The sequence below is a fragment of the Chiloscyllium punctatum genome, chromosome 4 (assembly GCF_047496795.1).
Source record: "Chiloscyllium punctatum isolate Juve2018m chromosome 4, sChiPun1.3, whole genome shotgun sequence".
Lineage (NCBI taxonomy): Eukaryota > Metazoa > Chordata > Chondrichthyes > Orectolobiformes > Hemiscylliidae > Chiloscyllium > Chiloscyllium punctatum.
Window position 1 is genome coordinate 107431329 of NC_092742.1, and position 14491 is coordinate 107445819.

Below are 14491 nucleotides of genomic sequence, written 5' to 3' on the forward strand. Positions count from 1 at the left end.
GGTTTAGGGACAACGTTAGGGTTAGTGTTAGAGTTACGGTTGTGTTAGGGTTAGGGTCAGTGTTAGGGTTAGGGTCAGGTTTAGGGTCAGGGGACTGGTCAGGCTTTAGTTTAGGTTTAGGGTTAGCTGCTCTCATTCATTCAATGCCTCAAGCTTAACTCATTCATTGAAAGAATCAAATTGTATTCCTTCAATTGTTGAATGAAACTGCAATCATACATTGAATGAATCCAACGTTATTCATTGATTCAATGAAACAAACTGCACGAGATGATTCAATAAACATATCTTCGCTCTTTCATTCAACGTCACCAGATACAAACATTCATTGAAAAAACAAACTATATTCATTCAATGAAACAAACGTTATTCGTTGCTTCAATGAGTTGAGCTTCTCCCATTCCTTCAATGCCTCAAGCTTAACTCATTCATTGTAAGAAACAAAATGTATTCGTTCAATTGTTGAATTCAGCTTCAAACATACATTCAATGAATCAAACGTTTTTCATTGATTCAATGAAACAAACTTAACTCCTTCTTTGTAAGAAACAAAATGTATTCGTTCAATTGTTGAATTAAGCCTCAAACATACATTCAATTAATCAAACGTTTTTCATTGATTCAATGAAACAAACTGCACGAGATGATTCAATGATTGGAACTTCTCTCTGTCATTCAATGTCTCCAGCGTCAGACATTTATTGACAGAAACAAACTGTATTCATTCATTCAATGAAACAAACGTTATTCATTGATTCAATGAGTTGAGCTTCTCTCATTCATTAAATGCCTCAAGCTTCACTCAATCAGTGAAAAAAACAAACCGTATTCGTTCAATTGTTGTATGAAACATCCATCATACTTTCAATGAATCAAACGTTTTTCATTGATTCAATGAAACAAACTGCCCGAGATGATTCAATAATTATTCCTTCTCTCTTTCATTCAATTTCTCCTGCTTAATCCATTCAATAAAAGAAACATCCCATATTCATTCATTCAATGTAAGAAACGTTCGTGTTCGGGTTAGGGTTAGGGTAAGCGTTAGGTTTAGGGTTCGGGTTAGGGTTAGTGTTAGGGTTAAGGTTAGAGTTAGGTTTAGGGTTAGGGTTAGGGTTAGGGTTAGGGTTAGGGCTTGGAATACGCTTACGGTTGGGGTTAGTATAGGGTCACCGTTAGGGTTAGTGTTAGGGTTACGGTTGTGTTAGGGTTAGGGTCAGGGTTAGGGTCAGGGTACAGGTCAGGGTTTGGTTTAGCTTTAGGGTTAGCTGCTCTCATTCATTCAATGCCTCGAGCTTAACTCATTCATTGAAAGAATCAAATTGTATTCCTTCAATTGTTGAATGAAACTGCAAAGAACATGGCTCCGCTCTTTCATTCAATATCACCAGATAAAATCATTCATTGAAAGAAACTAACTACATTCATTCAATGAAACAAACGTTATTCATTGATTCAATGAGTTGAGCTTCTCTCGTTCATTCAATGACTCAAGCTTAACTCAATCATTGAAAGAAACAAAATGTAGTCGTTCAATTGTTGAATGAAACATCCATCACACTTTCAATGAATCAAACGTTATTCATTGATTCAATCAAACAAACTGCACGAGATGATTCAATAATTATAGCTTCTCTCTTTCATTCAATGTCTCCAGCCAAATACATTCATTGAAACAAACAAACTGTATTCATTCAATGAAACAAACGTCATTCATTGATTCAATGAGTTGAGCTTCTCTCATTCATTCAATGCCTCAAGCTTAACTCATTCATTGTAAGAAACAAAATGTAGTCGTTCAATTGTTGAATTAAGCTTCAAACATACATTCAATGAAACAAACTGCACGAGATGATTCAATAAACATACCTCCGATCTTTCATTCAATGTCTCCAGCCATATCCATTCATTGAAAGAAACAAACTGTATTCATTCAAAGAAACAAACGTCATTCATTGACTCAATGAGTTGAGTTTCTCTCATTCATTCAATGCCTCAAGCTTAAATCATTCATTGTAAGAAACAAAATGTAGTCGTTCAATTGTTGAATTAAACTTCAAACATACATTCAATGATTCAAACGCTTTTCATTGATTGAATCAAACTAACTGCAAGAGTTGATTCAATGATTAGAACTTCTCTCTTCTATTCAATGTGTCCAGCTCCATACATTCATTGACTCAAACAAACTGCATTCGTTCATTCAATGAAACAAACGTTATTCATAGCTTCGCTTCTCTCATTCATTCAATGCCTCAAGCTTAACTCAATCATTGGAAGAAACAAAATGTAGTCGTTCAATTGTTTTATGAAACATCCATCGTACTTTCAATGAATCAAACGTTGTTGATTGATTAAATGAAACAAACTGCACGAGGTGATTCAAGAAACACAGCTTCGCTCTTTTATTCAATATCACCAGATAAAATCATTCATTAAATGAAACTAACTATATTCATTCATTGAAACAAACGTTATTCATTGATTCAAACAAACTGCACGAGATGATTCAATAATTATAGCTTCTCTCTTTCATTCAATGTCTCCAGCCAAATACATTCATTGACAGAAAAAAACTATATCATTCAATGAAACAAACGTTATTCATTGATTCAATGAGTTGAGTTTCTCTCATTCTTTCAACGCCTCAAGCTTAACTCATTCATTCTAAGAAACAAAACGTAGTCGTTCAATTGTTGAATTAAGCTTCAAACATACATTCAGTGATTCAAACGCTTTTGATTGATTCAATGAAACAAACTGTACGAGAATATTCAATAATTATAGCTTCTCTCTTTCATTCAATGTCTCCAGCCAAATGCATTCAATGAAAGAAACATACTATATTCATTCATTAGTTGAATGAAACGTTAGTGTTTGATTTAGCGTTACTTTTAGGTTTAGGGTTAGGGTAGTGTTAGGGTGAGGGTTAGGGTTAGAGTTAGGTTTGGGGTTAGGATTAGGGTTAGGGCTTGGGAAAGGCTTACGCTTCGGGTTAGGTTTAGGGACAACGTTAGGGTTAGTGTTAGAGTTACGGTTGTGTTAGGGTTAGGGTCAGTGTTAGGGTTAGGGTCAGGTTTAGGGTCAGGGGACTGGTCAGGCTTTAGTTTAGGTTTAGGGTTAGCTGCTCTCATTCATTCAATGCCTCAAGCTTAACTCATTCATTGAAAGAATCAAATTGTATTCCTTCAATTGTTGAATGAAACTGCAATCATACATTGAATGAATCCAACGTTATTCATTGATTCAATGAAACAAACTGCACGAGATGATTCAATAAACATATCTTCGCTCTTTCATTCAACGTCACCAGATACAAACATTCATTGAAAAAACAAACTATATTCATTCAATGAAACAAACGTTGTTCGTTGCTTCAATGAGTTGAGCTTCTCCCATTCCTTCAATGCCTCAAGCTTAACTCATTCATTGTAAGAAACAAAATGTATTCGTTCAATTGTTGAATTCAGCTTCAAACATACATTCAATGAATCAAACGTTTTTCATTGATTCAATGAAACAAACTTAACTCCTTCTTTGTAAGAAACAAAATGTATTCGTTCAATTGTTGAATTAAGCCTCAAACATACATTCAATTAATCAAACGTTTTTCATTGATTCAATGAAACAAACTGCACGAGATGATTCAATGATTGGAACTTCTCTCTGTCATTCAATGTCTCCAGCGTCAGACATTTATTGACAGAAACAAACTGTATTCATTCATTCAATGAAACAAACGTTATTCATTGATTCAATGAGTTGAGCTTCTCTCATTCATTAAATGCCTCAAGCTTCACTCAATCAGTGAAAGAAACAAACCGTATTCGTTCAATTGTTGTATGAAACATCCATCATACTTTCAATGAATCAAACGTTTTTCATTGATTCAATGAAACAAACTGCCCGAGATGATTCAATAATTATTCCTTCTCTCTTTCATTCAATTTCTCCTGCTTAATCCATTCAATAAAAGAAACATCCCATATTCATTCATTCAATGTAAGAAACGTTCGTGTTCGGGTTAGGGTTAGGGTAAGCGTTAGGTTTAGGGTTCGGGTTAGGGTTAGTGTTAGGGTTAAGGTTAGAGTTAGGTTTAGGGTTAGGGTTAGGGTTAGGGTTAGGGTTAGGGTTAGGGCTTGGAATACGCTTACGGTTCGGGTTAGTATAGGGTCACCGTTAGGGTTAGTGTTAGGGTTACGGTTGTGTTAGGGTTAGGGTCAGGGTTAGGGTCAGGGTACAGGTCAGGGTTTGGTTTAGCTTTAGGGTTAGCTGCTCTCATTCATTCAATGCCTCGAGCTTAACTCATTCATTGAAAGAATCAAATTGTATTCCTTCAATTGTTGAATGAAACTGCAAAGAACATAGCTCCGCTCTTTCATTCAATATCACCAGATAAAATCATTCATTGAAAGAAACTAACTACATTCATTCAATGAAACAAACGTTATTCATTGATTCAATGAGTTGAGCTTCTCTCGTTCATTCAATGACTCAAGCTTAACTCAATCATTGAAAGAAACAAAATGTAGTCGTTCAATTGTTGAATGAAACATCCATCACACTTTCAATGAATCAAACGTTATTCATTGATTCAATCAAACAAACTGCACGAGATGATTCAATAATTATAGCTTCTCTCTTTCATTCAATGTCTCCAGCCAAATACATTCATTGAAACAAACAAACTGTATTCATTCAATGAAACAAACGTCATTCATTGATTCAATGAGTTGAGCTTCTCTCATTCATTCAATGCCTCAAGCTTAACTCATTCATTGTAAGAAACAAAATGTAGTCGTTCAATTGTTGAATTAAGCTTCAAACATACATTCAATGAAACAAACTGCACGAGATGATTCAATAAACATACCTCCGATCTTTCATTCAATGTCTCCAGCCATATCCATTCATTGAAAGAAACAAACTGTATTCATTCAAAGAAACAAACGTCATTCATTGACTCAATGAGTTGAGTTTCTCTCATTCATTCAATGCCTCAAGCTTAAATCATTCATTGTAAGAAACAAAATGTAGTCGTTCAATTGTTGAATTAAACTTCAAACATACATTCAATGATTCAAACGCTTTTCATTGATTGAATCAAACTAACTGCAAGAGTTGATTCAATGATTAGAACTTCTCTCTTTTATTCAATGTGTCCAGCTCCATACATTCATTGACTCAAACAAACTGCATTCGTTCATTCAATGAAACAAACGTTATTCATAGCTTCGCTTCTCTCATTCATTCAATGCCTCAACTTAACTCATTCATTGTAAGAAACAAAATGTATTCGTTCAATTGTTGAATTAAGCCTCAAACATACATTCAATGAATCAAACGTTTTTCATTGATTGAATGAAACAAACTTCACGAGATGATTCAATGATTAGAACTCCTCTGTTGTATTCAATATCTCTAGCTTAATACAGTCACTGAAAGAAACAAACTGTATTCATTCATTCAATGAACAAACGTTATTCATTGATTCAATGAGTTGAGCTTCTCTCATTCATTCAATGCCTCAACTTAACTCATTCATTGTAAGAAACAAAATGTATTCGTTCAATTGTTGAATTAAGCTTCAAACATACATTCAGTGATTCAAACGCTTTTGATTGATTCAATGAAACAAACTGTACGAGATGATTCAATGATTAGAACTTCTCTCATTCATTCAATGTCTCCAGCTTAATACATTCAATGAAAGAAACATACTATATTCATTCATTCGTTGAAAGAAACGTTAGTGTTTGATTTAGCGTTACTTTTAGGTTTAGGGTTAGGGTTAGTGTTAGGGTGAGGGTTAGGGTTAGAGTTAGGTTTGGGGTTAGGATTAGGGTTAGGGTTAAGGCTTGGGTAAGGCTTACGCTTCGGGGTAGGTTTAGCGACAACGTTAGGGTTAGTGTTAGAGTTACGGTTGTGTTAGGGTTAGGGTCAGGGTTAGGGTTAGGGTCAGGTTTAGGGTCAGGGGACTGGTCAGGCTTTAGTTTAGGTTTAGGGTTAGCTGCTCTCATTCATTCAATGCCTCAAGCTCAACTCATTCATTGTAAGAAACAAAATGTAGTCGTTCAATTGTTGAATTAAGCTTCAAACATACATTCAATGAAACAAACTGCACGAGATGATTCAATAAACATACCTCCGATCTTTCATTCAATGTCTCCAGCCATATCCATTCATTGAAAGATACAAACTGTATTCATTCAATGAAACAAACGTCATTCATTGATTCAATGAGTTGAGTTTCTCTCATTCATTCAATGCCTCAAGCTTAAATCATTCATTGTAAGAAACAAAATGTAGTCGTTCAATTGTTGAATTAAGCTTCAAACATACATTCAATGATTCAAACGCTTTTCATTGATTGAATCAAACTAACTGCAAGACTTGATTCAATGATTAGAAATTCTCTCCTTTATTCAATGTGTCCAGCTCCATACATTCATTGACTCAAACAAACTGCATTCGTTCATTCAATGAAACAAACGTTATTCATAGCTTCGCTTCTCTCATTCATTCAATGCCTCAACTTAACTCAGTCATTGTAAGAAACAAAATGTATTCGTTCAATTGTTGAATTAAGCCTCAAACATACATTCAATGAATCAAACGTTTTTCATTGATTCAATGAAACAAACTTCACGAGATGATTCAATGATTAGAACTCCTCTGTTGTATTCAATATCTCTAGCTTAATACAGTCACTGAAAGAAACAAACTGTATTCATTCATTCAATGAACAAACGTTATTCATTGATTCAATGAGTTGAGCTTCTCTCATTCATTCAATGCCTCAACTTAACTCATTCATTGTAAGAAACAAAATGTATTCGTTCAATTGTTGAATTAAGCTTCAAACATACATTCAGTGATTCAAACGCTTTTGATTGATTCAATGAAACAAACTGTACGAGATGATTCAATGATTAGAACTTCTCTCATTCATTCAATGTCTCCAGCTTAATACATTCAATGAAAGAAACATACTATATTCATTCATTCGTTGAAAGAAACGTTAGTGTTTGATTTAGCGTTACTTTTAGGTTTAGGGTTAGGGTTAGTGTTAGGGTGAGGGTTAGGGTTAGAGTTAGGTTTGGGGTTAGGATTAGGGTTAGGGTTAAGGCTTGGGTAAGGCTTACGCTTCGGAGTAGGTTTAGGGACAACGTTAGGGTTAGTGTTAGAGTTACGGTTGTGTTAGGGTTAGGGTCAGGGTTAGGGTTAGGGTCAGGTTTAGGGTCAGGGGACTGGTCAGGCTTTAGTTTAGGTTTAGGGTTAGCTGCTCTCATTCATTCAATGCCTCAAGCTCAACTCATTCATTGTAAGAAACAAAATGTAGTCGTTCAATTGTTGAATTAAGCTTCAAACATACATTCAATGAAACAAACTGCACGAGATGATTCAATAAACATACCTCCGATCTTTCATTCAATGTCTCCAGCCATATCCATTCATTGAAAGATACAAACTGTATTCATTCAATGAAACAAACGTCATTCATTGATTCAATGAGTTGAGTTTCTCTCATTCATTCAATGCCTCAAGCTTAAATCATTCATTGTAAGAAACAAAATGTAGTCGTTCAATTGTTGAATTAAGCTTCAAACAGACATTCAATGATTCAAACGCTTTTCATTGATTGAATCAAACTAACTGCAAGACTTGATTCAATGATTAGAAATTCTCTCCTTTATTCAATGTGTCCAGCTCCATACATTCATTGACTCAAACAAACTGCATTCGTTCATTCAATGAAACAAACGTTATTCATAGCTTCGCTTCTCTCATTCATTCAATGCCTCAACTTAACTCAGTCATTGTAAGAAACAAAATGTATTCGTTCAATTGTTGAATTAAGCCTCAAACATACATTCAATGAATCAAACGTTTTTCATTGATTCAATGAAACAAACTTCACGAGATGATTCAATGATTAGAACTCCTCTGTTGTATTCAATATCTCTAGCTTAATACAGTCACTGAAAGAAACAAACTGTATTCATTCATTCAATGAACAAACGTTATTCATTGATTCAATGAGTTGAGCTTCTCTCATTCATTCAATGCTTCAAGCTTAACTCATACATTGTAAGAAACAAAATGTATTCGTTCGATTGCTGAATTAAGACTCAAACATACATTCAATGAATCAAACGTTTTTCATTGATTCAATGAAACAAACTGCACGAGATGATTCAATGATTAGAACTTCTCTCTTTCATTCAATGTCTCCAGCCTCAGATATTCATTGACAGAAACAAACTGTATTCATTCATTCAATGAAACAAACGTTATTTATTCATTCAATGAGTTGAGCTTCTCTCATTCATTCAATGCCTCAAGCTTAACTCAATCATTGGAAGAAACAAAATGTAGTCGTTCAATTGTTGTATGAAACATCCATCGTACTTTCAACGAATCAAACGTTGTTGATTGATTAAATGAAACAAACTGCACGAGGTGATTCAAGAAACACAGCTTCGCTCTTTTATTCAATATCACCAGATAAAATCATTCATTAAATGAAACTAACTATATTCATTCATTGAAACAAACGTTATTCATTGATTCAAACAAACTGCACGAGATGATTCAATAATTATAGCTTCTCTCTTTCATTCAATGTCTCCAGCCAAATACATTCATTGACAGAAACAAACTATATCATTCAATGATACAAACGTTATTCATTGATTCAATGAGTTGAGTTTCTCTCATTCTTTCAACGCCTCAAGACTAACTCATTCATTCTAAGAAACAAAACGTAGTCGTTCAATTGTTGAATTAAGCTTCAAACATACATTCAGTGATTCAAACGCTTTTGATTGATTCAATGAAACAAACTGTACGAGATGATTCAATAATTATAGCTTCTCTCTTTCATTCAATGTCTCCAGCCAAATGCATTCAATGAAAGAAACATACTATATTCATTCATTCGTTGAATGAAACGTTAGTGTTTGATTTAGCGTTACTTTTAGATTTAGGGTTAGGGTTAGTGTTAGGGTGAGGGTTAGGGTTAGAGTTAGGTTTGGGGTTAGGATTAGGGTTAGGGCTTGGGAAAGGCTTACGCTTCGGGTTAGGTTTAGGGACAACGTTAGGGTTAGTGTTAGAGTTACGGTTGTGTTAGGGTTAGGGTCAGTGTTAGGGTTAGGGTCAGGTTTAGGGTCAGGGGACTGGTCAGGCTTTAGTTTAGGTTTAGGGTTAGCTGCTCTCATTCATTCAATGCCTCAAGCTTAACTCATTCAATGAAAGAATCAAATTGTATTCCTTCAATTGTTGAATGAAACTGCAATCATACATTGAATGAATCCAACGTTATTCATTGATTCAATGAAACAAACTGCACGAGATGATTCAATAAACATATCTTCGCTCTTTCATTCAACGTCACCAGATACAAACATTCATTGAAAAAACAAACTATATTCATTCAATGAAACAAACGTTATTCGTTGCTTCAATGAGTTGAGCTTCTCCCATTCCTTCAATGCCTCAAGCTTAACTCATTCATTGTAAGAAACAAAATGTATTCGTTCAATTGTTGAATTCAGCTTCAAACATACATTCAATGAATCAAACGTTTTTCATTGATTCAATGAAACAAACTTAACTCCTTCTTTGTAAGAAACAAAATGTATTCGTTCAATTGTTGAATTAAGCCTCAAACATACATTCAATTAATCAAACGTTTTTCATTGTTTCAATGAAACAAACTGCACGAGATGATTCAATGATTGGAACTTCTCTCTGTCATTCAATGTCTCCAGCGTCAGACATTTATTGACAGAAACAAACTGTATTCATTCATTCAATGAAACAAACGTTCTTCATTGATTCAATGAGTTGAGCTTCTCTCATTCATTAAATGCCTCAAGCTTCACTCAATCAGTGAAAAAAACAAACCGTATTCGTTCAATTGTTGTATGAAACATCCATCATACTTTCAATGAATCAAACGTTTTTCATTGATTCAATGAAACAAACTGCCCGAGATGATTCAATAATTATTCCTTCTCTCTTTCATTCAATTTCTCCTGCTTAATCCATTCAATAAAAGAAACATCCCATATTCATTCATTCAATGTAAGAAACGTTCGTGTTCGGGTTAGGGTTAGGGTAAGCGTTAGGTTTAGGGTTCGGGTTAGGGTTAGTGTTAGGGTTAAGGTTAGAGTTAGGTTTAGGGTTAGGGTTAGGGTTAGGGTTAGGGTTAGGGCTTGGAATACGCTTACGGTTCGGGTTAGTATAGGGTCACCGTTAGGGTTAGTGTTAGGGTTACGGTTGTGTTAGGGTTAGGGTCAGGGTTAGGGTCAGGGTACAGGTCAGGGTTTGGTTTAGCTTTAGGGTTAGCTGCTCTCATTCATTCAATGCCTCGAGCTTAACTCATTCATTGAAAGAATCAAATTGTATTCCTTCAATTGTTGAATGAAACTGCAAAGAACATGGCTCCGCTCTTTCATTCAATATCACCAGATAAAATCATTCATTGAAAGAAACTAACTACATTCATTCAATGAAACAAACGTTATTCATTGATTCAATGAGTTGAGCTTCTCTCGTTCATTCAATGACTCAAGCTTAACTCAATCATTGAAAGAAACAAAATGTAGTCGTTCAATTGTTGAATGAAACATCCATCACACTTTCAATGAATCAAACGTTATTCATTGATTCAATCAAACAAACTGCACGAGATGATTCAATAATTATAGCTTCTCTCTTTCATTCAATGTCTCCAGCCAAATACATTCATTGAAACAAACAAACTGTATTCATTCAATGAAACAAACGTCATTCATTGATTCAATGAGTTGAGCTTCTCTCATTCATTCAATGCCTCAAGCTTAACTCATTCATTGTAAGAAACAAAATGTAGTCGTTCAATTGTTGAATTAAGCTTCAAACATACATTCAATGAAACAAACTGCACGAGATGATTCAATAAACATACCTCCGATCTTTCATTCAATGTCTCCAGCCATATCCATTCATTGAAAGAAACAAACTGTATTCATTCAAAGAAACAAACGTCATTCATTGACTCAATGAGTTGAGTTTCTCTCATTCATTCAATGCCTCAAGCTTAAATCATTCATTGTAAGAAACAAAATGTAGTCGTTCAATTGTTGAATTAAACTTCAAACATACATTCAATGATTCAAACGCTTTTCATTGATTGAATCAAACTAACTGCAAGAGTTGATTCAATGATTAGAACTTCTCTCTTCTATTCAATGTGTCCAGCTCCATACATTCATTGACTCAAACAAACTGCATTCGTTCATTCAATGAAACAAACGTTATTCATAGCTTCGCTTCTCTCATTCATTCAATGCCTCAAGCTTAACTCAATCATTGGAAGAAACAAAATGTAGTCGTTCAATTGTTTTATGAAACATCCATCGTACTTTCAATGAATCAAACGTTGTTGATTGATTAAATGAAACAAACTGCACGAGATGATTCAAGAAACACAGCTTCGCTCTTTTATTCAATATCACCAGATAAAATCATTCATTAAATGAAACTAACTATATTCATTCATTGAAACAAACGTTATTCATTGATTCAAACAAACTGCACGAGATGATTCAATAATTATAGCTTCTCTCTTTCATTCAATGTCTCCAGCCAAATACATTCATTGACAGAAAAAAACTATATCATTCAATGAAACAAACGTTATTCATTGATTCAATGAGTTGAGTTTCTCTCATTCTTTCAACGCCTCAAGCTTAACTCATTCATTCTAAGAAACAAAACGTAGTCGTTCAATTGTTGAATTAAGCTTCAAACATACATTCAGTGATTCAAACGCTTTTGATTGATTCAATGAAACAAACTGTACGAGATGATTGAATAATTATAGCTTCTCTCTTTCATTCAATGTCTCCAGCCAAATGCATTCAATGAAAGAAACATACTATATTCATTCATTCGTTGAAAGAAACGTTAGTGTTTGATTTAGCGTTACTTTTAGGTTTAGGGTTAGGGTTAGTGTTAGGGTGAGGGTTAGGGTTAGAGTTAGGTTTGGGGTTAGGATTAGGGTTAGGGCTTGGGAAAGGCTTACGCTTCGGGTTAGGTTTAGGGACAACGTTAGGGTTAGTGTTAGAGTTACGGTTGTGTTAGGGTTAGGGTCAGTGTTAGGGTTAGGGTCAGGTTTAGGGTCAGGGGACTGGTCAGGCTTTAGTTTAGGTTTAGGGTTAGCTGCTCTCATTCATTCAATGCCTCAAGCTTAACTGATTCATTGAAAGAATCAAATTGTATTCCTTCAATTGTTGAATGAAACTGCAATCATACATTGAATGAATCCAACGTTATTCATTGATTCAATGAAACAAACTGCACGAGATGATTCAATAAACATATCTTCGCTCTTTCATTCAACGTCACCAGATACAAACATTCATTGAAAAAACAAACTATATTCATTCAATGAAACAAACGTTGTTCGTTGCTTCAATGAGTTGAGCTTCTCCCATTCCTTCAATGCCTCAAGCTTAACTCATTCATTGTAAGAAACAAAATGTATTCGTTCAATTGTTGAATTCAGCTTCAAACATACATTCAATGAATCAAACGTTTTTCATTGATTCAATGAAACAAACTTAACTCCTTCTTTGTAAGAAACAAAATGTATTCGTTCAATTGTTGAATTAAGCCTCAAACATACATTCAATTAATCAAACGTTTTTCATTGATTCAATGAAACAAACTGCACGAGATGATTCAATGATTGGAACTTCTCTCTGTCATTCAATGTCTCCAGCGTCAGGCATTTATTGACAGAAACAAACTGTATTCATTCATTCAATGAAACAAACGTTATTCATTGATTCAATGAGTTGAGCTTCTCTCATTCATTAAATGCCTCAAGCTTCACTCAATCAGTGAAAGAAACAAACCGTATTCGTTCAATTGTTGTATGAAACATCCATCATACTTTCAATGAATCAAACGTTTTTCATTGATTCAATGAAACAAACTGCCCGAGATGATTCAATAATTATTCCTTCTCTCTTTCATTCAATTTCTCCTGCTTAATCCATTCAATAAAAGAAACATCCCATATTCATTCATTCAATGTAAGAAACGTTCGTGTTCGGGTTAGGGTTAGGGTAAGCGTTAGGTTTAGGGTTCGGGTTAGGGTTAGTGTTAGGGTTAAGGTTAGAGTTAGGTTTAGGGTTAGGGTTAGGGTTAGGGTTAGGGTTAGGGCTTGGAATACGCTTACGGTTCGGGTTAGTATAGGGTCACCGTTAGGGTTAGTGTTAGGGTTACGGTTGTGTTAGGGTTAGGGTCAGGGTTAGGGTCAGGGTACAGGTCAGGGTTTGGTTTAGCTTTAGGGTTAGCTGCTCTCATTCATTCAATGCCTCGAGCTTAACTCATTCATTGAAAGAATCAAATTGTATTCCTTCAATTGTTGAATGAAACTGCAAAGAACATGGCTCCGCTCTTTCATTCAATATCACCAGATAAAATCATTCATTGAAAGAAACTAACTACATTCATTCAATGAAACAAACGTTATTCATTGATTCAATGAGTTGAGCTTCTCTCGTTCATTCAATGACTCAAGCTTAACTCAATCATTGAAAGAAACAAAATGTAGTCGTTCAATTGTTGAATGAAACATCCATCACACTTTCAATGAATCAAACGTTATTCATTGATTCAATCAAACAAACTGCACGAGATGATTCAATAATTATAGCTTCTCTCTTTCATTCAATGTCTCCAGCCAAATACATTCATTGAAACAAACAAACTGTATTCATTCAATGAAACAAACGTCATTCATTGATTCAATGAGTTGAGCTTCTCTCATTCATTCAATGCCTCAAGCTTAACTCATTCATTGTAAGAAACAAAATGTAGTCGTTCAATTGTTGAATTAAGCTTCAAACATACATTCAATGAAACAAACTGCACGAGATGATTCAATAAACATACCTCCGATCTTTCATTCAATGTCTCCAGCCATATCCATTCATTGAAAGAAACAAACTGTATTCATTCAAAGAAACAAACGTCATTCATTGACTCAATGAGTTGAGTTTCTCTCATTCATTCAATGCCTCAAGCTTAAATCATTCATTGTAAGAAACAAAATGTAGTCGTTCAATTGTTGAATTAAACTTCAAACATACATTCAATGATTCAAACGCTTTTCATTGATTGAATCAAACTAACTGCAAGAGTTGATTCAATGATTAGAACTTCTCTCTTTTATTCAATGTGTCCAGCTCCATACATTCATTGACTCAAACAAACTGCATTCGTTCATTCAATGAAACAAACGTTATTCATAGCTTCGCTTCTCTCATTCATTCAATGCCTCAACTTAACTCATTCATTGTAAGAAACAAAATGTATTCGTTCAATTGTTGAATTAAGCCTCAAACATACATTCAATGAATCAAACGTTTTTCATTGATTCAATGAAACAAACTTCACGAGATGATTCAATGATTAGAACTCCTCTGTTGTA